General features: G+C 41.7%; 1 pseudogene; it reads left to right on the top strand.

Annotated features, from left to right (window-relative positions):
* Nucleotides 1-991: 991 nt before the first annotated feature.
* Nucleotides 992-1,348, top strand: LOC106735896 (V-type proton ATPase subunit G 1 pseudogene; annotated as a pseudogene).
* The last annotated feature ends 8,611 nt before the right edge of the window (nt 1,349-9,959 follow it).

Here is a 9,959-nt window from a genome sequence, read left to right as displayed (position 1 = left end):
CTCCCCTTGCCACACACACACACACACACACACACACACAGGAAAGGGGAAATGCTGGGGTTTTTTAATAGGCATCTCCATCTAAAGTTCCCTGCCCATTTCAGGGAAGAGTTCAACAGCCGAGAAGACCACAACCATAGCCTCTCTTCTTCAACCTCACCTCCCAGACCCAAAGCTGGGTAGGTATGAAAATTTGTCTTTTTCTTTTCTTTTTTCTTTTTCCCTTTTTTGTCTTTTACATTTTTCTCTTTTTAAAATTTTTGTCTTTTTTACCATTTCCTCACTCTTGCTAATTCTTTACTCTCCTCCCCACATAGAACAGGGGAAATGCTGGCTTCTTAATAGGCATCTCCATCTGAGGCACCCTGTCCATTTCAGTGACCAGTGTCACAGCTCAATAGCCCTCAGCCAACCCCTGTAGTCCAACCTCACCTTCCAGACCCAAAACTAGAAAGGTATGAGAATTTCTCTTTTTTTTTTCTTTTTCTTTTTTTCTCTTTCTCTTTTTTCTTTCTTTTATTTACTTATTTATTTCCCTCCTTTCCTTTCTCTTGCTCTTTACTCCCCCCTCCCCACATAGGACAAGAGAATTGCAGGTTTTTAATAGACATCTCCATCTCAGGCACCCTGCTTATTTCAGGAACCAGTGTGGTGGCTGAGAAGCCCACCTGCTGAAGCCCCTCTCCTCTAACCTCACCTCCCAGACCCAAAGCTAGAAAAGGCAGCGGTAATTGCAGTGCATTAAATAGGCACCTCTTTCTGAGGCACCCTACTCATTATACAGGCCAGTATTATGGCAGAGAAGCCCCCATTCAAAGCCCCTGTCCTCCAACCTCACCTCTCAGACTCAAAGACAGAAAGGACAGGGGAATTTAAGGCCTTTTTTTTTTCTTTTAATAATTATTTTATAGGTGGGCTGAAGGGTCTGCTGACCCAAAGGGCCCTCTAGCTAGTTAAGGGTGCTCACTGGGGCCTCAAAGTCGCCGCCACAATGACTAGCCAGTCGCAGAGTATCCAATAGTTGCTATAGGTGAAGAAGTGGGCCATGGAGAAGGTGTCCAAGGCCCTCAAGTGAAAAAATCAGAGGCTGAAACAGACCAAAGAAGCAGCTTAGTCTGAAATTTAACAGTACCGTCTGCAGAGGGAGAAATAATTCAAGGACAAGGAAGCCACGGCTCTGGGATCCCACGGTAGTTGCAGCACTGAAGTGGAGAAGGAGACCCAGGAGAAGATGACCATCCTCCAGAACTACTTCCTACATAACAGGGATGAAGTCTTGGATAACCTCTTGACCTTTGTCTGCGACATCCAGCCAGAAATATATGAAAACTACTGCATAAATGGATAGGAGAAGAATGAAGTGCCTGTTCCATGGATGGGCATTTTATTTGCCCTTGTGGAATATGAAGCTTTACAGAGCTCCAGTTATATTCTTGGGAAAGGCATTAAATTATTTCTGTATATTATACAGCAGGTCCTTTCACTTTTTGCAGAATAACAAATCTAGCTTCTTTGTACAGACTTAGAACTTATCCAAAGAATTCATCTTTTTACCTCATATTTCTTAGAAATTTAATGGGTGTATGTTGTTTTCCTATGCCTTTAGCTCAAGCAATACATAACTCAATGTTAACTTTTTGTATTTAACAGCATGTCAAAAAATTATACACTATAACCAGGTAAGCTTTATTCCTGGGGTGCAAGGGTGGTTTGACATATGCAAAAACATAAATGTAATACACCATATTAACAGGGAGAAATATAAAAACCATATGATCATATCGATTGATGCAAAGAAAATCTTTTGATAAAATACAACACCCCTTCACTTTTAATACTTTGAGCAAAATTGGCAAAGAAGGGACATTTCTTAACACAATAAAATCCATCTATGAAAAGCCCATAGCTAACATCATACTAATTAATGATAATCTGAAAGCCTTTCCAATAAAACTGGTACAAGATAAGGCTGCCCACTGGATCCACTCCTTTTCAATATAGTGCTGAAAGTCCTAGCCAATGCAATCAGAAAAGATAATAAAATAAAAGGCATTCAGGTAGGAAAAGAAAAGGTGAAATTATCTCTATTTGCAGATGACATGATTGTATACATAGAAGACCCAAAGGTATCCACAAAAAATCTGCTGGAAATGATAAATAAATACAGTAAAATGACAGGATACAAAATCAACATAGAAAAATTTGTGGTGTTTTTATGTATGAACAACAAACAGACTGAGGTAGAAGTGAAGAAAGTAATCCCATTTGCCACACCGCAAATTATAAGATACATTGGAATAAATCTAACCAAAGAAGTCAAAGACCTCTACAAGGAAAAGTATGGACAATTTTTAAAAAAAATGAAAATACCACAAAAAGTGGAAAGACACCCCATGTTCCTGAATTGGAAGAATTAATACAATCAAAATGGCAATTCTACAGAAATTAATCTACATATTTAACACTATCCCAATCAAATTACCAGAGATATTCCTCATAGATCTAGAAAAGATCATCATAGAATTTGTCTGGAAACATAAAAGACCTCGTATTGCCAAAGCAATCCAGTGCAAAAAGTGTGCAATAGGAGGCATCTCACTCCCTGACCCCAAAATATATTACAAAACTGTTATAATCAAGACAGTATGATATCGGCACAAAAACAGGTATTTGGACAAAGGGAACAGAATAGAAACCCCAGAAATAAACCTGAAAACATATAGCTGACTGCTTTTTAAAAAGAATTATTTTATTTAACTTTATTTATTTATTTATTTTAATTTGACCAGAGAGGAGGAGAGAGCAAGAGAGCAAGCTGGCAGATCCGGGACTCAAACCATGGTTGGCCATATGGGAGTCCAGTACCCTTAATCACCATGCCACCTTCGGGTCCCACCAACTGCTTTTTGATGAAGGGCACCAGTCAATACAGTGGGAAAAAGAAAATCTCTTTAGCAGATGGTGCTGGAAAAAATGGGTATACATACATGTATAAAGATGAACCTGAACCCCTATCTCTCGCCATTAACAAAAATAAACTAAAAGTGGGTCAAAAATCTAAATCTAAGACCTCAAACTATAAAACTACTGCTGTAAAACACTGGAAAAACTCTAGGAGAAATCAGAGTATGTAAAGATTTCTTAAATAATACCCCCAACACACAGGTAATAATCCTAAAATTAGACAAGTGGGATTACATCAGATTAAGAATTTTCTGCACAGTAAAATACACAGAAATTACTGTGAATCAACAACTCTCAGAATGGGAGAATATTTTTGTAAACAATGCCTAAGAATAGGGACTGATAACCAGAATACACAGGGAATTCAAGCAGTTTATCCCCCCTCAACAAAAATGATCAACCCAATTAAAATTTAGAAAAAGGTGCTGAACAAATAACTCTGTAAGGAAGACATATGAACAGCCAAAAGCATATGAAAACGTGCTCAACATCCCTTGTCATGAGGGAAATGCAAATCAAAACCACAATGAGATACCACCTAACCCCAGTCAGAATGGCTAAGATTAAAAAAAAAAAAGTGCTGGTGAGGCTGTGATGAAAGGGAAATTCTCCCGCACTGTTAGTGGAAATGTAAATTAGTACAGCCACTGTGGAGACCAATATGGAGGTTTCTCAAAGATATACAAATAGAACTACCATATGATCCAGGAATTCCACTCCTGGGTATTTACCCAAAGGATAGGGAAATTCTCAGTCAGAAACGTGCTTGCACATCTATCTTTATTGTGGCATTATTCACAATTGCTAGGATATGGAATCAACCCAGATGTCCACAAATAGACGAATAGATTGAAAAGGTGTGGCACAGACACTCTGTGGAATACTACTCAGCCATAGAAAAACAAGATGCTGGTATTTGATAGAAAGTGGGTGAATATGGAAGATTTACTGCTGAGTGAAGCAACCCAGGTTATGAAGGAGAGACATTGTATGTCTCTACTTAATATACACCAACTGTCAGCACTCTATGGCAGATGCTGTAAGATTAGAGGTTATAGAAGCTCGGAAAATGGTTAAAGATACTGGATACAGTGTAGGAAAAGAATAGGAGATGCGTAGAGTGAGAGGAAAGGAATCAAGGAGAAAAATAGGGAAGACATTTAGGGGACACAGAAATGGAGGATTGTCTGTTGATGATAACATGTATGATATCTTCAACTGGACTGGTGTGAAGTGTATTCATGTTGGGTAATTGATTTTATAAGCTGTAGTAATGTACAATGATGGAATGTATAAAATAAATTAGAATAATAATAAAATAAATGTGCATTCAACTCGTGGTCCAAGGTCCAAGAGCTACTTCTGGTGGGTTCTTCTGGCTTTATTGCAACATAGTGGAGGCAGGAGAGCATGGTCTATGTTCTATGTTTTTGTCTCATTCCCTCTCTCTTTATAATCCCACCAGAACTCAATTGAGGGACCCCATACTAATGTCCTTAATCCTTATCTCTTCCCAAAGGCCTCACTTCTTGACACCATAATCTGATTAAGTCTTCACCCTCTTAATCCTGTTTCAATGGCCCAACATATGAATTTTCAGGGGATGTTATCTATAGCAGAGTGCAGGAGCTGCCATCTTGGCGGAGGTGGCCTGGTGCTGTGGAAATCAAACAGAGCAAGGAGTCAGGAAACTTGGGTTCTAGTACTGGTTTCACCATTGACTGATCTTGAAAAAGCCCATTCTGGTCTTTGAGTCTCAGTTTCCCCATTTATAACAGTGAAATCACCAGGTATGTTTCAAATGGATTTTGCAAGGTGAAAAATATAAAATTGGTATTTATTAAGAATTGAGAATTATAGTTAGATTTTAGTTTAAGAACTTTACATGTATTATCTCATCAAATTCTCATAACATCCCTACAAGGGAGGTCCTATAACTATTTACATTTTGCAGATGAGTAAAATGAGGCCCAGAGAAGTAAGGTAAATTATCCATGGTTACATAGCTGTAAGGGTCAGAGCTGCAGCTTTTATTTTTAATTGATGCTTTACTCAATGTTCTACCCACTGTACATGCATCTTTGGGCTTCCATTTCGGGCTTGTCTCCTTTCCCTTGTTCTACCTGGCTGAAATTCTATCCACTATCCTTCGAAGCCAGTTCAGATCCCATGTTTTACTGGAAAGATTTTCTTTTCTTCTTCTTTTTTTTTTTAATGATTTTGTTATAGGGCATGTGTGCTTGCCAGAAAGACAGAGAGAGATAGAGAGAAAGAAAGTGAGAAATATCCCCCCCGGGGGGGCTGGCCACATCGCAATCCCTTCTCCTCCATTCTCCTCTTGGGATCTTGGGCATGCACACACACATGCCCAGCGTGAGTTTAAGCCACCGAGTCTGGGACTCGAACCATGATCGACTACATGAGAGCTCAGTGACATAGCCATTACGCTAACTGTTGGTCCCTGAAAAGCTTTTCTAATCACCCACATTTGTATAGCTTTAAACAGAGTGGCTCTGTGGGCAGGAACTCTCTTATAATTCATGTGGCATCATGACCCAAGCCTGGCCTTCCAAGATTCAGATCTCATTGTAAAACTACTTCTACTACCTGCTGTCTGTGCAATCTTGGATGAGTCATTTCACCTTGCTGAGCTGCCTCAGATTTCTTACCCACAATATATATCTAATGATAACATCTTCCTCCTAGATGACTGGAAAGGTTCAGTGAGACAGTGAATGAAAATGAGGCCTCCAACAGAAGAATTAGAGTCCCTTGGTTAATAGGTAACTCTGATTTACTGATGTCTTTATATCCATCGAGCTGCTCTTTTCAGGGAGTTAGGGTGTAGGCTGGGGAGACAGCCAGCTCTGTCCTTTAAGAAAGGGAGGGAAATGGTGAGTTACTGAGGCCTTCCTGTACAAGCAGGCCTGTCCTCTAGATATCTCTTACTTATTTTGACAAGCAGCCTTGACAGCATCATTATCCCTGTATCACAAATGAGAATTCCAAGTCTGATAACAGAAAGCAAGAGTAAAAAGCAAAGGCTAGCCTGAGTATCAGGCCCCTACCCTAGGGAAAGGTCCTAGTGCATCATGGGAGAAACTGTTCAATTGCCGTGAAAGGGCGCAGTCCCTCCTACCTCCAGAGTCTTGGAGACGCATCCTTTCCCAACCATGAGTGGCAGTGCCCTCTATGTTTGGTGAGTCTTGTCCTAAAGGTTGTATGTGCCTTTAAAACATCCCCTAGTATTCAGCCACTTACCAAGCACTCCCAAAAGAGACCACCCACTATGTTACTGAAGCTGCCAATGTAGAGAAATGTGCACAATCCATAAAGGTAATCCATAACAACATAAATGAATAGTGCATCCTGCCTTGGAGAAATGGGATTTCCTTGGTTATAGGGCTCAGAGTGGAAAGTCTGGTGACACATTCTTGGGCTAAATACTCATCTCTCTGGCCCTAGCCACATATTTCAACTCATAATTTGTATATAATTTATGATTTTACATTTCCTGTAACAGACACTCCCAGAACTCTAGGCTGGGCCCATTTTGTGAAAAGCTGAGGCAAAAGTGAAGGAGAAACCAAATAGAGAAAAGCAGGGTCCAGCAGACGGCATAATGGTTATATCACTGGACTTCTACATGGTCAACCGCAGTTTGAGTCCTGGACCCAATGGCTTAAAACTCATGCCAGGCACATGTGCATGTGTGCCCAAAATCCTGAGAGGAGAATGGAGGAGAAGGGATTGTGGCATGGCCATCCTCCCTGGGGAGCGATTTCTTGCTGTTTGTCTCTCTGTCTTTCTGGTAAGTGCACACACCCTATAGCAAAAATCTCTCAATAAATAAATAAATAAATAAATAAATAAATAAAAGCAAGTAGATAAAAGTAAATTCCCACTCAGTACCTGATTCCTTTTTCCTTTCAGATCCTGGTTGTGTGGACTGGTATTTATTTGCACGTCTAGAATCTTTTCTCACTGGCCATCTCTGCTCACCAGCTTCTCTCCTTTAATAACATATTCTTCTGTATACTCTCATATCCTGGTCACTTAAACTATATGCTTGATTTCTCTACTAACAACCACTACACACATACATGCATGCTCCATTTAACAAGTTGAAAGGTGCCTTTACATAAATTATCTCATCTGACCCCATAACCCAGAGTCATGCCAAATAGTTCTTAATATGCCAATTTTTTTTGGGGGGGAGAGGTTTTCATTATAGGGCGCGTGCGCTCACCAGAGAGACAAAGAGAAACATAGAGACAGAAAGCAAGAAATCACCCCCCAGGGGGGATGGTCACGCTACAATCCCTTCTCCTCCATTCTCCTCTCGGGATCTTGGGCATGCACACACACGCACCCGGCGTGAGTTTTAAGCCACCGGGTCCGGGACATGAACCGCGGTCAACTACATGAGAGTCCAGCGACATATGCATTACGCTAACTGCTGGTTCCCTAATATGCCAATTTAACGTAAGAGCAAACTGATATTCAGAGGATGCTGTGAGAATGAGATAGTAACTGGAATACACGCTGGGCAGGGATGCAGGAGTCTGAGATTCAAGTCCTGGCTATTTACTCAGTCTGTGGCCCTGAGAAAGTTTTCCCCACTCTGTCCCACACTGATTTAGCTATAAAGTGAGGGGAGTAGATCAGATCAGACATGAAACTTCAAACAACAGGTAGTGGTTATCTGGAGTACTGCTTGGAGATAGGCATATCCAGACCAAGAGAGAAAGTCCTATGATAGATTAGCGATGCCTGTCATAGATGAGCCATAGCAGAATAGAAGCACAGGGGCCTCCATTTGCCACCTTTGGACTAAAAGGTATGTAAGAGTCTGTTCTGGACCAGCTAGTGGTGTGGTGGCTAAGGCAGTTGGATCCCACATGGCCAACTTTGCAGTTCAAGTGTGTGTGCCCAAAATTCCAAGAGGAAAAGGAAGGACAAGGAATTGCAGCATGGCCATGCCCCCTGGGGTGGTGATTTCTCACCTTTTCTCTCTCTTTCTCTCTTTGTCTATCTCTTTCTGGTGAGCATGCCTGCCCTATAGCAAAAATAAGTATATAAATAAATGAAAAGTCCATTCCAGCTATGAGAGCTTGAGGTTTGCAAGTGCTTTGCTCTGAGGCCACTCAGTCATGGGCAGAGCTGGGACTGGACTCATCTCTCTACCCAGGAGGCTTTTAAATTTTAATTTAATTTTTGAAATTTCATATAAGGCATGTGTGCTTGTAGGGAGAGAGAGACAGACAGACAGCAAGTAATAAAGTACCCCCCCCAAGGGTGGAAGGCCATCACCACAATCCTTCTTCTTCCATCCTACTTTCAGAATTTTGGCATACACGCACAAACATCTGGTGTGTTTTATCAAGCCATGGGGTCCAGGACTCAAACTATGCTGTCATCCACGTGAGATCCAACCACTTTGACCACCACACCACTGGCTGACCCACCCAGTAGGTTTTCTACCTTCCCTGATGAGCTTCATTGTGGGACAATGGGCTCAGAACTGACTTTGGTCCTAAATATTTAATCAAGATTTGTGGAGTATTTACTTTGTAATTTGGAGAAAGCTACTTCCCTTCTTTGAACCTCAAGTTCCATCCTCATTGGCCAAATGGGACTCATTAGACATCTTTGAAAATTCAGTGAATTTGTTCACAGCAACTTCTAGCAACTTGCCTTGCTATTTTTCAGATGCAGGAACAAACTTAGTAAGAGAAACAGCAGAATGAGAAAGATGGGAGCAGGAGAAGAGCCTCCGTCCTCATTTGCCATGGTGATTAACAATGTGGGCCCTTGGAGCCAGATTGCTAGCATCCAAATCTTGATGCTACCACTGTTTAAACCTAGGCAGGCTAATAGGCAGTGCATCCATTTCTTTACCTATAAAACAGCTTTACTAGCAAGCACCTACTTTATCAGGATCTGAGGACTCAAGGAGCTAATACATATAAAAATCTTGGAAGAGTATCTTCCTCATTGTTAGTGTCCAGTAGATGTTTGCTGTTACTATTACCCTGGGTAACACAACAGGCAAGGGGCAGAACTGGCCTCCAGGCCAAGAGCTCCTTTACCATGTGACATTTCTTCCATGGAGGTGGAGGGGTGGTGGTGGCAGGGGTAAGTGAGAAACCAGAGTCAGGAATCCTAGGGCCTAAACCGTACTCAGGTCAGGCTCCGGACTGAGTTTATGCAGAGTGGACCTGGCTTCCAGACTGTGGGTGGGTGGAAGAATGCAGCTGTAAAAGCATGTGAGGGCATCAGACTACCTACTTGCAGTTCTGCAGAGTCTGGGTCCAGGAAAATATGATGTCTGTGGAGCCTCTAGGCCCCTGAACTTCTTCGGCTGCTTTGATGGGGCAACTTGGAAAAGGGAGCCTTTCCTCTGAGTCGCTCTTTCTCTTTTCCACCTATTTCCCTTCTTTCCCTTCCTTCTCTTCTTTCTTTCTTGATTTAGCTATAAAGTGAGGGGAGTAGATCAGATCAGACATGAAACTTCAAACAACAGGTAGTGGTTATCTGGAGTACTGCTTGGAGATAGGCATATCCAGACCAAGAGAGAAAGTCCTATGATAGATTAGCGATGCCTGTCATAGATGAGCCATAGCAGAATAGAAGCACAGGGGCCTCCATTTGCCACCTTTGGACTAAAAGGTATGTAAGAGTCTGTTCTGGACCAGCTAGTGGTGTGGTGGCTAAGGCAGTTGGATCCCACATGGCCAACTTTGCAGTTCAAGTGTGTGTGCCCAAAATTCCAAGAGGAAAAGGAAGGACAAGGAATTGCAGCATGGCCATGCCCCCTGGGGTGGTGATTTCTCACCTTTTCTCTCTCTTTCTCTCTTTGTCTATCTCTTTCTGGTGAGCATGCCTGCCCTATAGCAAAAATAAGTATATAAATAAATGAAAAGTCCATTCCAGCTATGAGAGCTTGAGGTTTGCAAGTGCTTTGCTCTGAGGCCACTCAGTCATGGGCAGAG

This window comes from Tupaia chinensis, unplaced genomic scaffold (assembly GCF_000334495.1).
Source record: "Tupaia chinensis unplaced genomic scaffold, TupChi_1.0 Scaffold000566_1, whole genome shotgun sequence".
Classification (NCBI taxonomy): Eukaryota; Metazoa; Chordata; class Mammalia; order Scandentia; family Tupaiidae; genus Tupaia; species Tupaia belangeri.
Note: the sequence above shows the minus strand (reverse complement) of the source record. Positions and strands in the feature narration are given on the sequence as shown.